The 13,025-nt window shown below is 43.8% G+C and overlaps 1 protein-coding gene across 2 annotated transcripts in view; it reads left to right on the forward strand.

Annotated features, from left to right (window-relative positions):
• Nucleotides 1–13,025, forward strand: part of TRABD2B (TraB domain containing 2B) — a 396,077-nt gene that overhangs the window by 198,845 nt on the left and 184,207 nt on the right. The window lies entirely within an intron of this gene.

Here is a 13,025-nt window from a genome sequence, read left to right on the forward strand (position 1 = left end):
TCTGTGGATTGTGAGGGACATCAGGGCCCCGACGCTGACTTCTTTGTCAAGTTAACCTTCCACTGGCATTAGCAGGAGCTTTGAGTGTACGAGGAATGCAGGATCATGCCCTCGCTCCTTGTAACTTTCCAGCCTCTAGAAAACCCAGTGAGATCCTGTGGCTGCGTGTTGTTGACACTGATGCATCATACCGTATCAGTCTCAAGTTTCTTACCAAATAACACTGTAGAATATGTTGTGGTTACAGTGAGTTTTCAGAGCTCCACTGTCAGATTTGAGCCATGTTTATTAAACTGGTTAATTAGCCATTTGAAAGGGGAAAACCAAGGTCCTAAGGTCTCCCAGGTCAGTGCCAAGCCACAGCCTGTTAACTACTCCTGCCTTTCAGAAGCAATAACTGTGGGTTTGGGAAACATATGGAACCAACTAGCCAAAAGGCTTTTATGAGCAAATTTAATAGGGGACACAGTTTTGTGAGCAAAAATTCCAGTGGATGAGTTAATAGTTTCACTTTTCCTTGGCCGCCCCTTTTATAGAAACAAAACAAAACAAAACAAAATTCACACTCACTTCTATTGATTGGCCTTGCTGCCTGATATTCAGAGGATCCAATGTTTCTTCTGGACACTGAGGGCATCATTTTAGTAGCTCCCACTGGAACCATTTTTCAGAGCTATTTCCTGATACTGACCTCGTTAGGTGAGTTTCACAGCTCACTAATTCCTTGCAATAACACATGTGAGTCAGGGACAGTGAGGGGGACTGCCCATCTGCTGGAAGTAGGTGGAATTGTAGGGATTGGGACAAACACTTTACTGACTTTCATTAACCTGGAATATCAGCATTTCTTTCCCCTTCAGGCCATTTATTTTGCCCAAAAAGTATATACACCTCTCCCCTGATATAACACGACCCGATATAACATGAATTTGGATATAACGCGGGTAAAGCAGCACTCCGGGGGGGGGGGGGGGCAGGGCTGAGCACTTTGGCGATCAAAGCAAGTTCAATATAACACAGTTTCACCTATAATGTGGTAAGATTTTTTTTACTCCCGAGGACAGCATTATATTGGGGTAGAAGTGTATTTCATTTCCTGTTCAAATTCAGAGAACCAAAAACCCAACACCTGTAAACTACAGTCTATACTCATCGGGCAAGGTGTAGTGGATTTGCCGAAGGACTAGGAATTCCTGAATTCTGATCCCAATCTGGACACTGTAGTGAAAAGTTTACTAGAAAGTTGCCTCTTATCATGGATTATTTGTATTGAGGAGACCCAATCATAGGACAAGATTGCCATTGTGGTAGGCAAAGAACAACAAGATGTTCTCTTTCCCAAAGAGTTTATAATCTAATTTTGTACTCTCACAATCTTATTACAAATGTTATTGCTATCTATTTTTTCATAAATCACCACCTCCAGGAGTCATGTGAATACATTCTCCGTATATCTATATATATAAAGTGCCTCTATGGCTCCCATTACTGTAGTATGTGAATGCCTCATGATTTTTAATTATTTATCCTCACAACACTCCTGTGAGGTAAGGGAGTGTGATTGTCCCCATTGTACAGATGGGGAACCGAGGCACAGAGAGACCAAGGATACATCAACACTGCAGCTGGGAGAGTGCATCCCAGTGTGGCTAGACAGACATGTACTAGCTGTGCTTCAACTAGCACGCTAAAGTAGCAATGTAGTTGGGGGCAAGTTGGTCTATCCGCCATAGTGCGTACCCAGGGAATCTGAGAGGGTTTGTGCTCAGACATCTAGCCTGAACTGCTACCCCTTGGCGATGCTGCTGTTTTTAACCTGCTAACTTGAGCAGAGCTAGCGCACCTGTCTACCCAAGCTGGGAAGCACACTCTCATTTGCAGTGTAGACACACCCTAAGAGTCCTGCCTCAGATCATTCAGGAAATCCACGGTGGACCGGAGAATTGAATGCAGGGATGCCCAGGTCCTAGGTGAAGTGCACTAACCACTGGGAAATACTTCCTTAGTGGAAGCTATAGGGAAAAGAAGGAAACTTTATAAAGAGGGAAGATGTTCCCAAACTTTTTGTGCTGCATCCCCTTCTCCAGGGGAGTCACATAATATCCCCCCTTCCCTCAGCTCCCACCATCTGGGTCAGAAAGAGACTAACCCCAGAGAAGCCCATTGGCAATGCAGCGCAGAGTGGGCCAGTGCTTCTCGCTCCTCCCCCCGTCCCAGGCCTCTTGCTCCCACTGGTTCCAGACGGTTTAAAATACCTGGGGCTGTGGCCAGCTAGATATCCAAGGCAAGGCATGCAGTGAGTACCCTATGGGGAGTGTGGGGCAGGGAGAAGCTGCTGCCAAGCTGTGATGGGATCCCTGTGCACCCCCTTCCCAACTGCTGGGGACTCCCTGCATGCTCTTCCTGCTGCTGCCCTGCCTGGGCTTAGACACCTAGCAGGCCACAGCCGTGCATCCCACCTCTCACACCCTGATAATCTGGAGGCTGAGGGAGGTTGCCCCACAGTTTGAAAATCAGTAACATAGAGGATCCTGGTTCTAGGCATGCAGGGGGAACCTGTGAGGGAATATGGAGAGTCTGGGGTAAGTCCATGGGGGGATTTCAAGGACTGGAAGCATTTTTTTGATGGAAGGAAAAGCTTTGGGGACTCCTTAAATGTGACCTGGAAACAGGGCACGGGAAGGGATAGCTTTATGCCCTTCCTTTGCTTCTTTATATTGGATATAGAAGGCCTGAGTTTCTCCCTCCCCCAAAAACGTTTTTTTGTTTTTTTCTTGCACGTTTTTTTACCTCAGAAAAATCAGGAGCGTCCAGTCTGATTTCCGCTAGTGTTGCCTGATATCTTGATTGTATTTTAGTTCTACTGATTACTTAAGAATTCCCAGTTAGCACTGTGTGGTCTGGCAGCGTCTTGTCCCAAGGTCAGACCCAGTGTTAGTAGAATTTATATTAATTTGGGACGCCCAATGTGCATGGGAGAAACTCTGTCACTAAGGGAAAAAGCCTTCTGAATTTTCAATCATTTTATTAACACAGTGAGCAAAGTCATCAACATTCTGTCCCAGCAAGAGAATCTACAATGAGCATTGGGACAGATACTCCCATCGTCCTTTGTAGAAACCCCCAGAAGTGTTATTCCTCCTCCTCCTCGTTATTCTCATTGTTGGTGGTCAGCATCCTGGCATCTTTCAAGGCTCACAGGCCGAGATATAGCTGTTATAATGTGTTATGATGATGCCACTCTGCCTAATGCATATTTGGTAGGGGGCACCACCTCTTTTCCTTATTTGGACTTCCACGCCCCACTAACGTGTGGGTGCCCTTCTCCAATAGGTTGCCAGGGCTTTTACCTCATGCTGATTAGCATATTCATCAGTTGGCTCCCGTGGCATTCTTGTGGTTAGACATGCCACTGGTGTTCCTAACTTAAAATATCTCAAGCTGATATCAGTTAGATCTTGTGGTTACCTGTCAGCAGCTGAGTCATACCTGCTATACCTTCTATCTTGTGAGCTTGAGTTACTCTTGATTAGCCGCTAACGTTAAGGCTTTTTTAGGCCTTGATAAGTTTAGCAACACTATTGTTTTACAGATCTTAAGGCAGTACCACAATGAGCCTACAAGCCTCAACTTCTACCTATGTCTTACCTAGCAAATACTTATTCCTAAAGGTTGTGCTCATTTTGCAGGAAAGCTCATTTGAGGCCTCAGATTTGAGCTGTGAGTTTTCTCATTACTTCATTTCAGACCTTCTTTAGAGACAGCCCAAAAAAGGCACTGGGGCAGAGTGCTGTTAGCAGTTACAATTGGGCCCATTGGAAGCCAACACCCTGATCACTTAAACCCCCAGGGCACTGGCTGTAGTTAGAGCTGGAGGGATTTCAGTAGTGTGGGTTTGGCAAGGGATGGTGGGAGCCTGATGAGCTCACCAGCTCACCGACCAGACAGCACTGAGAAGAAAGTCAACAGTATAAAAGGTGGAGTGAGGGAGCAGGAAAGGGTGTTCTATATAATTGCTGTTAGGTTGTGATGTACCTAGAGCATGAAGCAGGAAGAGGTGGTGGAGGTACTCTGGTGGACTGTATATACCAGTTAATTCAGCCAGAGCGCTTGGCTAAGCCAGGGTTTCCAAGAGCTGAAGGGGGGACCTATTCACAGGCCCAAACCCATCTTTTGCAGATATCTTTAACTCTCTGTCCAGTACTTCTGTGTAAACCATGGACTGAATTTCTGTCTATCACTCTAGCAGAAGGGTTTTGGGCCAATGTTAGCATGAGAATCTTGTCTGGCCATCAAACTCCTATGTCTTATTTCTAAAAGGTCTCCGGTTTGCAGTCACAAGCCTATGTGCAGGTGTTTTAGCATTGTGATGCTATGTTGTATTGCAGCAAGACAAATTTTAAAAGGTAGTGAAGACAAGCCTGGCTGAAGGCTTGAAGGCAATACTGTTGCCTTGAAAAACACAATAAGTTTATGGACATGGAGCCAAGCTGTCACCAACAGTCAGTGGGTTCCAAGGACTGTAATAAAAGGAAAAATAGTCCTCTGGCAAAGCATCCATATTTCATACAGTCATGGATTTTAATGCCAGAAGGGACCATTATTATTAGCGCGTCTGACTTGCTTGAAACAGCAAGTACTATCACTTCTGTTTGAGCTGTAACATCTCTTTTCAGAAAGACATCCGGTCTTGATTCAAAGCTGTCAAGGTAGAGCTGGTTGGAAAAAAGAATTTCCTTCCTAGAGGAAACACCAAGATTTTGCCATTTTTTTTTGTCCCAAATTAGGACAAAAAAGGCTACATTTTCCATCAAACAGAAATCCTAGGGGAAAAAATGATTCAGAAACATTAAAATGAACTTATCAAAATGTTTGTTTCGATAATATCAAAATGTTATAGTATAATGTACCTAAATAAGAATCAAATATCCCCTTTTGAATGTGAAACAAGGCCACCACACAAGGTCAATTTATCCCCCAGGTTACATTATTAAATATAGTTTAAAATTGAAAAAAACTATAGAAGCTTTTACCTCCTCAAGCTGTTTGGTGGTCGGTGAACATCGCAGCAAATAAACCCCAAATAGAACAGAATCAGTCACAAAAGTGGAGTGGAAAATTATCTTGTGTGATGTGAAAAGGAAAATAATTGGACACAACGAAGAATGATGTCCATCGTGCACATGTTGTATGTGATCAGTATCCAGGTGCGCAAATGTATCAGGCTCAAAATAAGAAGAGCTGTGATTTCTTCTCTTAAGCTATAGCAGGCATGTCACTGCTTTAAATAATGGCCTTGAAACTCTCGATCTGGAGCTGCGGGCTTGTGGCACAATAAAATGGGATTTATTGAAGCTTCAGAGGGTTCTTTAGAACAGGTGGAATTTCAGCTTGCCATATGCTGTTTCCTAAGGTGGAGTATGAAGTAAATCCCCAGCAGAATAGCCCCAGATTTTCTGAGTATACTCCACCTACATGTGCATGCCCTTCGCCTCCTAATTGGAGAAAGTGGGAAGGCTTTTTTAGAGCTATTTTCTTTAAGTGGAGGTGCTTGATCAAAACCATCATCTCATTAAACCCTCAGGCCCCTCCTTCTGCTTGCTGATGACAATGAAATTCAAACTCCCAGTGTGAATTTCACAGGTGCCACTCCTGTTATAGCCATGCCCAGACTTTTTATAGAATGCTAGCCCTCTTTGAGACAGGCAATCCAGTACAGATTTTCTATATCCATTTTTATTCAAGGGTGTTTTTTGCATTTTGTCTTTTGAAGCTGGAAATGAATGGATTGACCATTCAAGTGGATTCGTGCGTGCATGCGTGTGTGAGATTTTGTAACCCTTGTGTTTCATTTATATCTGAATCCTTCTGGCGAGATTTTGCCAGAGGAAAAATATTTCCTCAGTGTCAGGGTAACAGGTTGAGTTACTCACTATGGTCCCAGTCTTGCATTTGGGTCTCTCTAGAGCCCCGGGGAATGCAATGGGACTGCACATAGGCATAAGTAGCCTGCCTCCATGTATCTAACTGTGGGATCAGAGCCCTTGATCCTGCAGGAAAGACAGCAAGAAAAAACAGCAACCATCTATCAGCACAGATATTATTCTTGGTTGAGGGCAAGAATGATTGGCACTGAATAGAAGAAATGTCCTGAAATTGTTCTCCTTGAGATTCATGTCAAAGCTCCTATTGACTTCAGTGTTAGCAGAATCCTCCCCAGCTGCCTGGTTCTTAAGGATCTTACAACCTAAGATGCCCAATACAATAATATATACAGACAGCAGCCTGGGGAATCAGAGGCTGGAAGTGTTGTAAGGGTAGTGCTGATCAGGGTTCATTGGTTACTTGGAAGGAGTGGTTTTTTAAATTGGGATTAAGAAGGAGAACATGGACAGAGCAGGTCAAGGAATTGTGTTCTGAGCACAGCTGTAGCCCATCTTCAATAGACTGATTTCAGGCTGATTGCAAGCTCTTTGGGACACAGAGTGTGTGTGTGTGTGTTTGTACTGTGACTAGCACAAATGGATCCTCATCCCTATTGTGAAGGCTGCACTGGCATCATTGTGAGATCTGGGAGTGATAAATGCAAGAGTGCCACAGTGTGAAAGAATTTCAGAGTGGTAGCCGTGTTAATCTGCATCAGCAAACAGAATGAGGAGTCCTTGTGGCACCTTAGAGACTAACACATTTATTTGGGCATAAGCTTTTGTGGACTAAAACCCACTTTATCAGATGCATGGAGTGAAAAATACAGTAGGAAGATATATATATATATATACAAAGAACATGAAAAAATGCGGGTTGCCATACCAACTCTAACAAGACTAATCAATTAAGGTGGGCTATTATCAGCAGGAGAAAAAAAAAAACTTTTGTAGTGATAATCAGAGAAGTTTGTCCAAAGAGTTTACATATAGGTCAAAAACACTACAAGGCAAGGTCTGGTTTCTCCCCATTACCTTAAATACACATTCATGGTGCTATTAACGATGACCAGAAGTCATCCATTAGCACCCTCTCTAAAGTATTTGGATGGTCTCGTTCAGGTCCAGTTGAAATCAGGTAGTACAGAAATGAAAGGGAAAATATTATAAGCCAGATGAAAATGTTCATACCTTGGTTTGGATTCAGTTTATGTTTGGAGTATGAGGGCTTCTTATTTCAAAGGAACTAGTTTGTCCATCCTTAATTGATGCAACTGTTTCTTGATAGGGGCACGTTTGTTACTTTCTTTGCCTTTGTGATTGTGATTAACTGGTGTGAGCTCTTTCTAGAAATAATTATGAGCCAGAATATAACCCCTCTATGCTCACTGATGTGTAGCTTTTGTTTGGATGAAGTCTATCCTAATTAATTACATGGCCTCAGTCACTGTATCTTTAATGCATATGAGGTCAGCGAGTGCTATTATACCCATTTTACAGATGGGGGAAACTGGGACACAAAGATTAAGGGTATGTCTACACTGCATTTTAAGGCCTGTAGCAGCAAGTGTCTGAGCGGGGGTTTACAGACTCAGGCTCATGCTATGGCAGTAAAAACAGCTATGTAGACATACAGGCTCGGGCCGGAGCTTGGATTCACTAACGCGGGTTTTAGACGTGTCCCGAATGACTTTGTTCAAGGACAGTCAGGAAGTCTGTGGGAGGGTGCAGAATCGAGGTCATGTCTTCTAACTCCTGGCTAGCATCTTAAACTCTGGACTAATGAGACTTTTGGTGTAGGTAGGTGCTCCACAGTTGGAGTAGGAAGTCCACCGTCACTCAAAGGCCTCTTTAAAACAATGGAGCCAGGTACTGTTCTGGAGAAACTGCTTCCCAAGTGCATATATATACAGTTCATAAATCGCATGAATAAAAATGCTCTTTCCCAAAGACCAAGTCATAATTTTCCATCTCTTCTCAGAACAAATACTGTCTGCTATATTTATTAGGTGGGATCGTCTATGGGCAGTCAGCTCTAAGTATGTTTATTTTGAAGTCAGTTCTTCGGTAAGCTTAAGCACCTCTGGGAGACTTAACTGAGGTAGAGATTTAGGCTGGAGGTCACCGGGTTTGGGATGGAGCACAAGAAGAGAAATGACACTGTTTTTGTGACATCAGCCAAGCCGTGTAAAAAAATAAATCTCGGCTTTAAAATGGCTTTAACCTGAATCTGAAGGAAATGGCCCATAGACTCCAGTCCAAAGAGTGTGCTAAGAATTGGAGAGACTCCAGCATGATTGTCAGGTTTGAAGTATGGGACTGAACATGTCAAGTTGATGACTCTTGAAAAATATGTGTGTAGGGGAGTCCTGCCGTTGGTTGGCTTGTGTATTTGCATGTCAGCCTGGCTTTAATAACCCACTTTCCACCCTACAATAAAACCTCTTGAATAGCTCTATGGGTGCTGTTCTCGACCCAGAGAAAGCTGGGGAATGTGTCTCACATCTAAACCCATCTTTTCAACGACTCCTAACCCTTCGTTTTTTGTCTGAAAACTCATGCTTCACTCAAAAGTAACTTTTTGTCCATGATGTGTTTGGAAGATCAGTGTGGCTGTTCAGTTCAATGAATAGGCAAAAATAACCTGTAAAATACTTCTTTCACTTTTAAAAAAAATAAAATTGTACCTTTTTTTAAAATCCAATTATTCAGAAAGAGCTGACATTTAAAGCCCAAAGTCAAATTTTCATATGCAGGGCGCCTAAATAACTTCCCTGATTTTTTTTCAAACGTTCTGAGTCCCTTTAAAACAAAATAGGACCTATCGGTCTTGAGCACCACTGAAAAACCAGGGCCCTCAGGCCCTGATTCAGCAAAACCACATGTGCTTAAAACTGAGCATGTATTTAAGTGTTTTACTGAATTAAGAACTCAGTTGTTGAGAGGCTGCTTGGTCTACTGCTTAAAGCACAGGGGAAGACACACTCTGTAGTTCAAGGTTCATGGTTGTTCCTGATTCCCTCTGTGACTTAAGTGAGTCACTTAATTTTTCAGTCCCAGTTTTCCCATCTGCAAAATGGAAAAATAGTACAAGACCTTACAGAGCCATAGTGCACTTAGTTCATTGTCTGGAAAGCACTTTGAGATCCTTGGTACCATGGCAGTGTCAAGTATTTTAGTGCATTATATTTATCTGCATCCTACTAGCTGGACTTCAATGTCAGTAGAGATTCTACCCTTAAAAGGATGAGCACCGCTTTTGGTTTCGAGTTCTGGTTAAATGAATTGCTGTGTAGTTTCAAGGATCATAACTAAGTAACAAAGAACAAAAGCAAAATTTAGAATGCACTGAAGAGTCTTTAAAAAAAATTCTGTTGCATTTTATTATAAAAACAGTACAGTGTTTCAGAAAAATAATAATTGTAGGTGTATACAAATAACTAGGCTTGGAAGAGTTAAACTTTATTTTTTATAATTTTTAACAGACATCAATGTTTATTTTTAAGCCTTTTTTCATTTAAAAATTTGGAAAAATTATGGGTTTTAAGGATTATTTTATTTTTATCAATGTAAATTTACACAGTTGTGGGAAATTATGGGTTGATCAGACAATGGGAGGTGAGATCAGACACTAATTTCATGATTGTTGATTCAAAATTAAAGATTTATAATTAAAAAAAAATGTCAACATCCCATGTCAAAATATACAAAGCAAGTGTCCTTAAATCAAACTTTAAACCTTAAATCAAAGCAGGATTTTTCTTGCTTTCACCTATCTGTAAATTTCCATTATTATTGATAGAAATATTTTCGTTGGTTTCTTTGTGTGTGATTAAAATCAACATTTACCGACATTACAGATAAAAATCTAATCCTTCTAAGGTAGAGGGATGTGCATCCTAGGGGGTCGGGTTGCGCTGGGCATCTGGTTTTTGACTGGAATGCCCAGTCGAAAAGCGACCCTGGCTGCTCTTGTCAGTGGTGCTGACTGGGCCGTTAAATGTCTAGTCAGCAGCACAGTGGAGCTAAGGCAGGCTCCCCATCTGCCCTGGCTTCACACAGCTCCTGGAAGTGGCCAGCATGTCCCTGTGGCCCCTAGGGAGAAGGGCAATCAGAGAAGCTGCGCGTGCTACCCCTGCTCCCAGCGCCAGCTCCACAGCTCCCATTGGCCAGGAACCATGGCCAATGGGAGCTCTGGGGGCAGTGCCTGTGGGCATAGGCAGTGTGCAAATCACAGAGCCACCTGGCTGCAACTCAGCCTAGGGGCAGGACATACCAGCCACTTCCAGGAGCAGCGTGGAGCCAGGGCAGGCAGGGAGCCTGCCTTAGCCCTGCTGCACCACTGACTGGGAGCCATCCGAGGTAAGTGGCGCCCGGCTGGAGCTCACACCCTTTCTCACACCCCAACCCCCTATCCCAGCCCTGAGCCCTCTCCTGCACCCAAACTCCCTCCCAGAGCCTGCACCCACAACCCCTCCACATCCCAGCCCTGAGCCCAATCCTGCACTCCAAACCCCTTGGCCCCAGCCCAGAGCCCCCTCCTGCACCCTGAACCCCTCATTTCTGTCCCCACCCTGGAGCCCTCGCTCCCTCCCGCCCTCCAGCCCCTTACCCTAGCTGGAACCCTCGCTCCCTCCCGCCCTCCAGCCCCTTACCCTAGCCCAGTGAAAGTGATTGAGGGCTGGAGAGAGTGAGCGACTGAGGGAGGAGGGCTGGAGTGAATGGGGCGGGGCCTCGAAGAATGGGCGGGGAAGGGGTGGGGCCTCAGGAAGGGCTGGGGTAGCAGCAGGGCAAGGGTGTTCAGTTTTGTCCAGTTAGAAAGTTGGCAACCCTACTAGCAGGGTGTGGAGGAACATCCGGGGGCGGGCAGCGTAGCCTGGGCCAGCCTCCATTGGCGTGGGGAGGGAGTGCCACCCACCCCTCTTCTCCCCCAGCTCTGCTCCAGTCCCAGCCACAGACATGTCCTCAGCTCCCAGCCCCATGTCAGGCCCCATCCCGACTCTCTGCATGGCTCCGCTCTCAACCCCGTACCAGCCACTGGCCATGGCTCCACTCTCAGGCGTGGGCTGCAGCTGCCAGCCCTCACCACGATACAGCTGCAGCTCCACCCCAGCCTTGGCCCCAGGCTGTGGCCCCGTTCTCCCCCCTAGACCCATCCCCAGCTGTGGCCTCAGCCCCCTTACGCCTGTTTGGGGACCACCGTTCTAAGCCTCCTTAGATGTTAACAACATCCTAACGCAAAATAGCCAACACATCAGAAAAATGTAAGAACTTTGGAGCTTTTTACTTACTTATATTTGTTTTTATTTTACAACTGTATATCTGTCTAGTGAAGCTGCTGAGGCTGCATCCTGTTGTCAGTCCGGTTGCAGAACCAGGGCCTAATATCCCACTTTAGTTTTCTGCACAGCTTTCAAGTTCTCTTCAGGCACTTCTACAAAAAGTCCAATCCTTCCTCCACCCGCAATCTAAATTTCACCATCTTTCATGCCCCATAAAATCCAAGCCAAGCATACTCATAATTTGAAAAAGCTGCGAAAAGCATGGTTTAAAGGATTTTTAACCTTTGAAAGGCTCTGCGCCTGTCCCCAAGGGCTATAGCCAAAGGAGGAAATGGCTCATCCTAGGATTTCCTGTGGATTCTAAACATTTGACTAATAAAAATGAAAGCTTTAGAAAAATGTTAATGGGGAAGTGAGAGCAGAGGTTTTCCCAATATGCTTTCACTGAAAACCTTCCTGCAGGCTGATGATTTTTAACAGCACTGCTCAGGCTAGAGTATTTCCCACGTGGGGATGGGTAACATAGTCCTATAACTTTTTTTGCTCATATGTTGTTATATTTAGGCCTGGCAGGATTTGATTTTTATTGGTAAAGGTGTGTAAATTTCTATTTCACCGAACATGCAAACTGTCAGAGTATTTCCACTGGTGATCATAGAAATTTACAGATGGGCACAAGCAAGAAAAATGTTCCGTGAGAACTTCTTAGAGTTTGATTTAAGGATATCTGATTTGTATATTTTGACATGTGATGACAATTTGGTTTTTAACAGTTATGTAAAACTTTAACTTATGGAGTCTCAGCATCTACTATCATGAAATATTTGCCTGACCTCTTTTCCCATTATCTGAACCATTATTAACTTATTACAACTGTGGAAATGGATAACAATAAAAAAATGCTTAAAACCCATTATTTTGCCAACTATTTATATTGAAAAAGCTTAAAAATAAGCATTGATATCTGTCAAAATTATATAATTAGAAGCCCAAATTCTGCTAAGGCTGCATATAAGTAGTTGTAATTTTTTATTATTTAAAAGGATGCAGCCAGATCAAATTTTATACACAACTTATGTTGTGCAGAGAGACGGATTTTCAAAATCTAAGTCCAAGAGAATGTTTCCATTAATTAAAGCCCACTCCCACTGGCAACAGTTTTCTAAACAAATAAAGAACTCAGTCGTGTCAACATTTACGCAACGTTTGGTTTTAAGCATGCGAGAACACCTGTTGTGTTCACTGGGATGGACTTCCATGTTTTAAGCATGTAAAGCTTAAAGCTGGGTCAATAAACTCAATCCTGCAATCTTTAGGCCTACTCATACATGAGTAATTCCTTTCAAATCAATGGGTTTATTTGAATGAGTGGGTTAGGATTTGCAGGAACAGGCCCAAACCCCCTTCTGCAGTTTCTGGGTGATTTCCGGAGAACCAGAAAATGAAACTGACCTGAAATTGATGGTGTGCTTGAGGGGCTATGTGCTGAGACTATGGTCTGTTAGGCAAAGCTGAGAGCTTCCTAAAAAGGCTGCAGCTTGCCATCCTTTGATCTCTCAGCCCTTTAGCATTCCTTGAGCAGGGGGCAGGGCTAACTCTGGGAGAACAGGGGTTTAAAAACCAGCTCCTAAGCAACCAGAAGAGCTAGCAACCAGAGGAGTTTGGCAGGGGAGTTTAGAGAGGAAGCGTGAGCCAGATACACCTAATAAACATTCTCTAAAATTATCCCAATAACCCTATCCCAGCCCAAGAAAGAACACAAACAAAAATCCTGCAAGAGTCAAAATAATGCAGGCAGAAGTCCAGCAGCAGAGTGGAG

The sequence above is a fragment of the Gopherus flavomarginatus genome, chromosome 7 (assembly GCF_025201925.1).
Source record: "Gopherus flavomarginatus isolate rGopFla2 chromosome 7, rGopFla2.mat.asm, whole genome shotgun sequence".
Lineage (NCBI taxonomy): Eukaryota > Metazoa > Chordata > Testudines > Testudinidae > Gopherus > Gopherus flavomarginatus.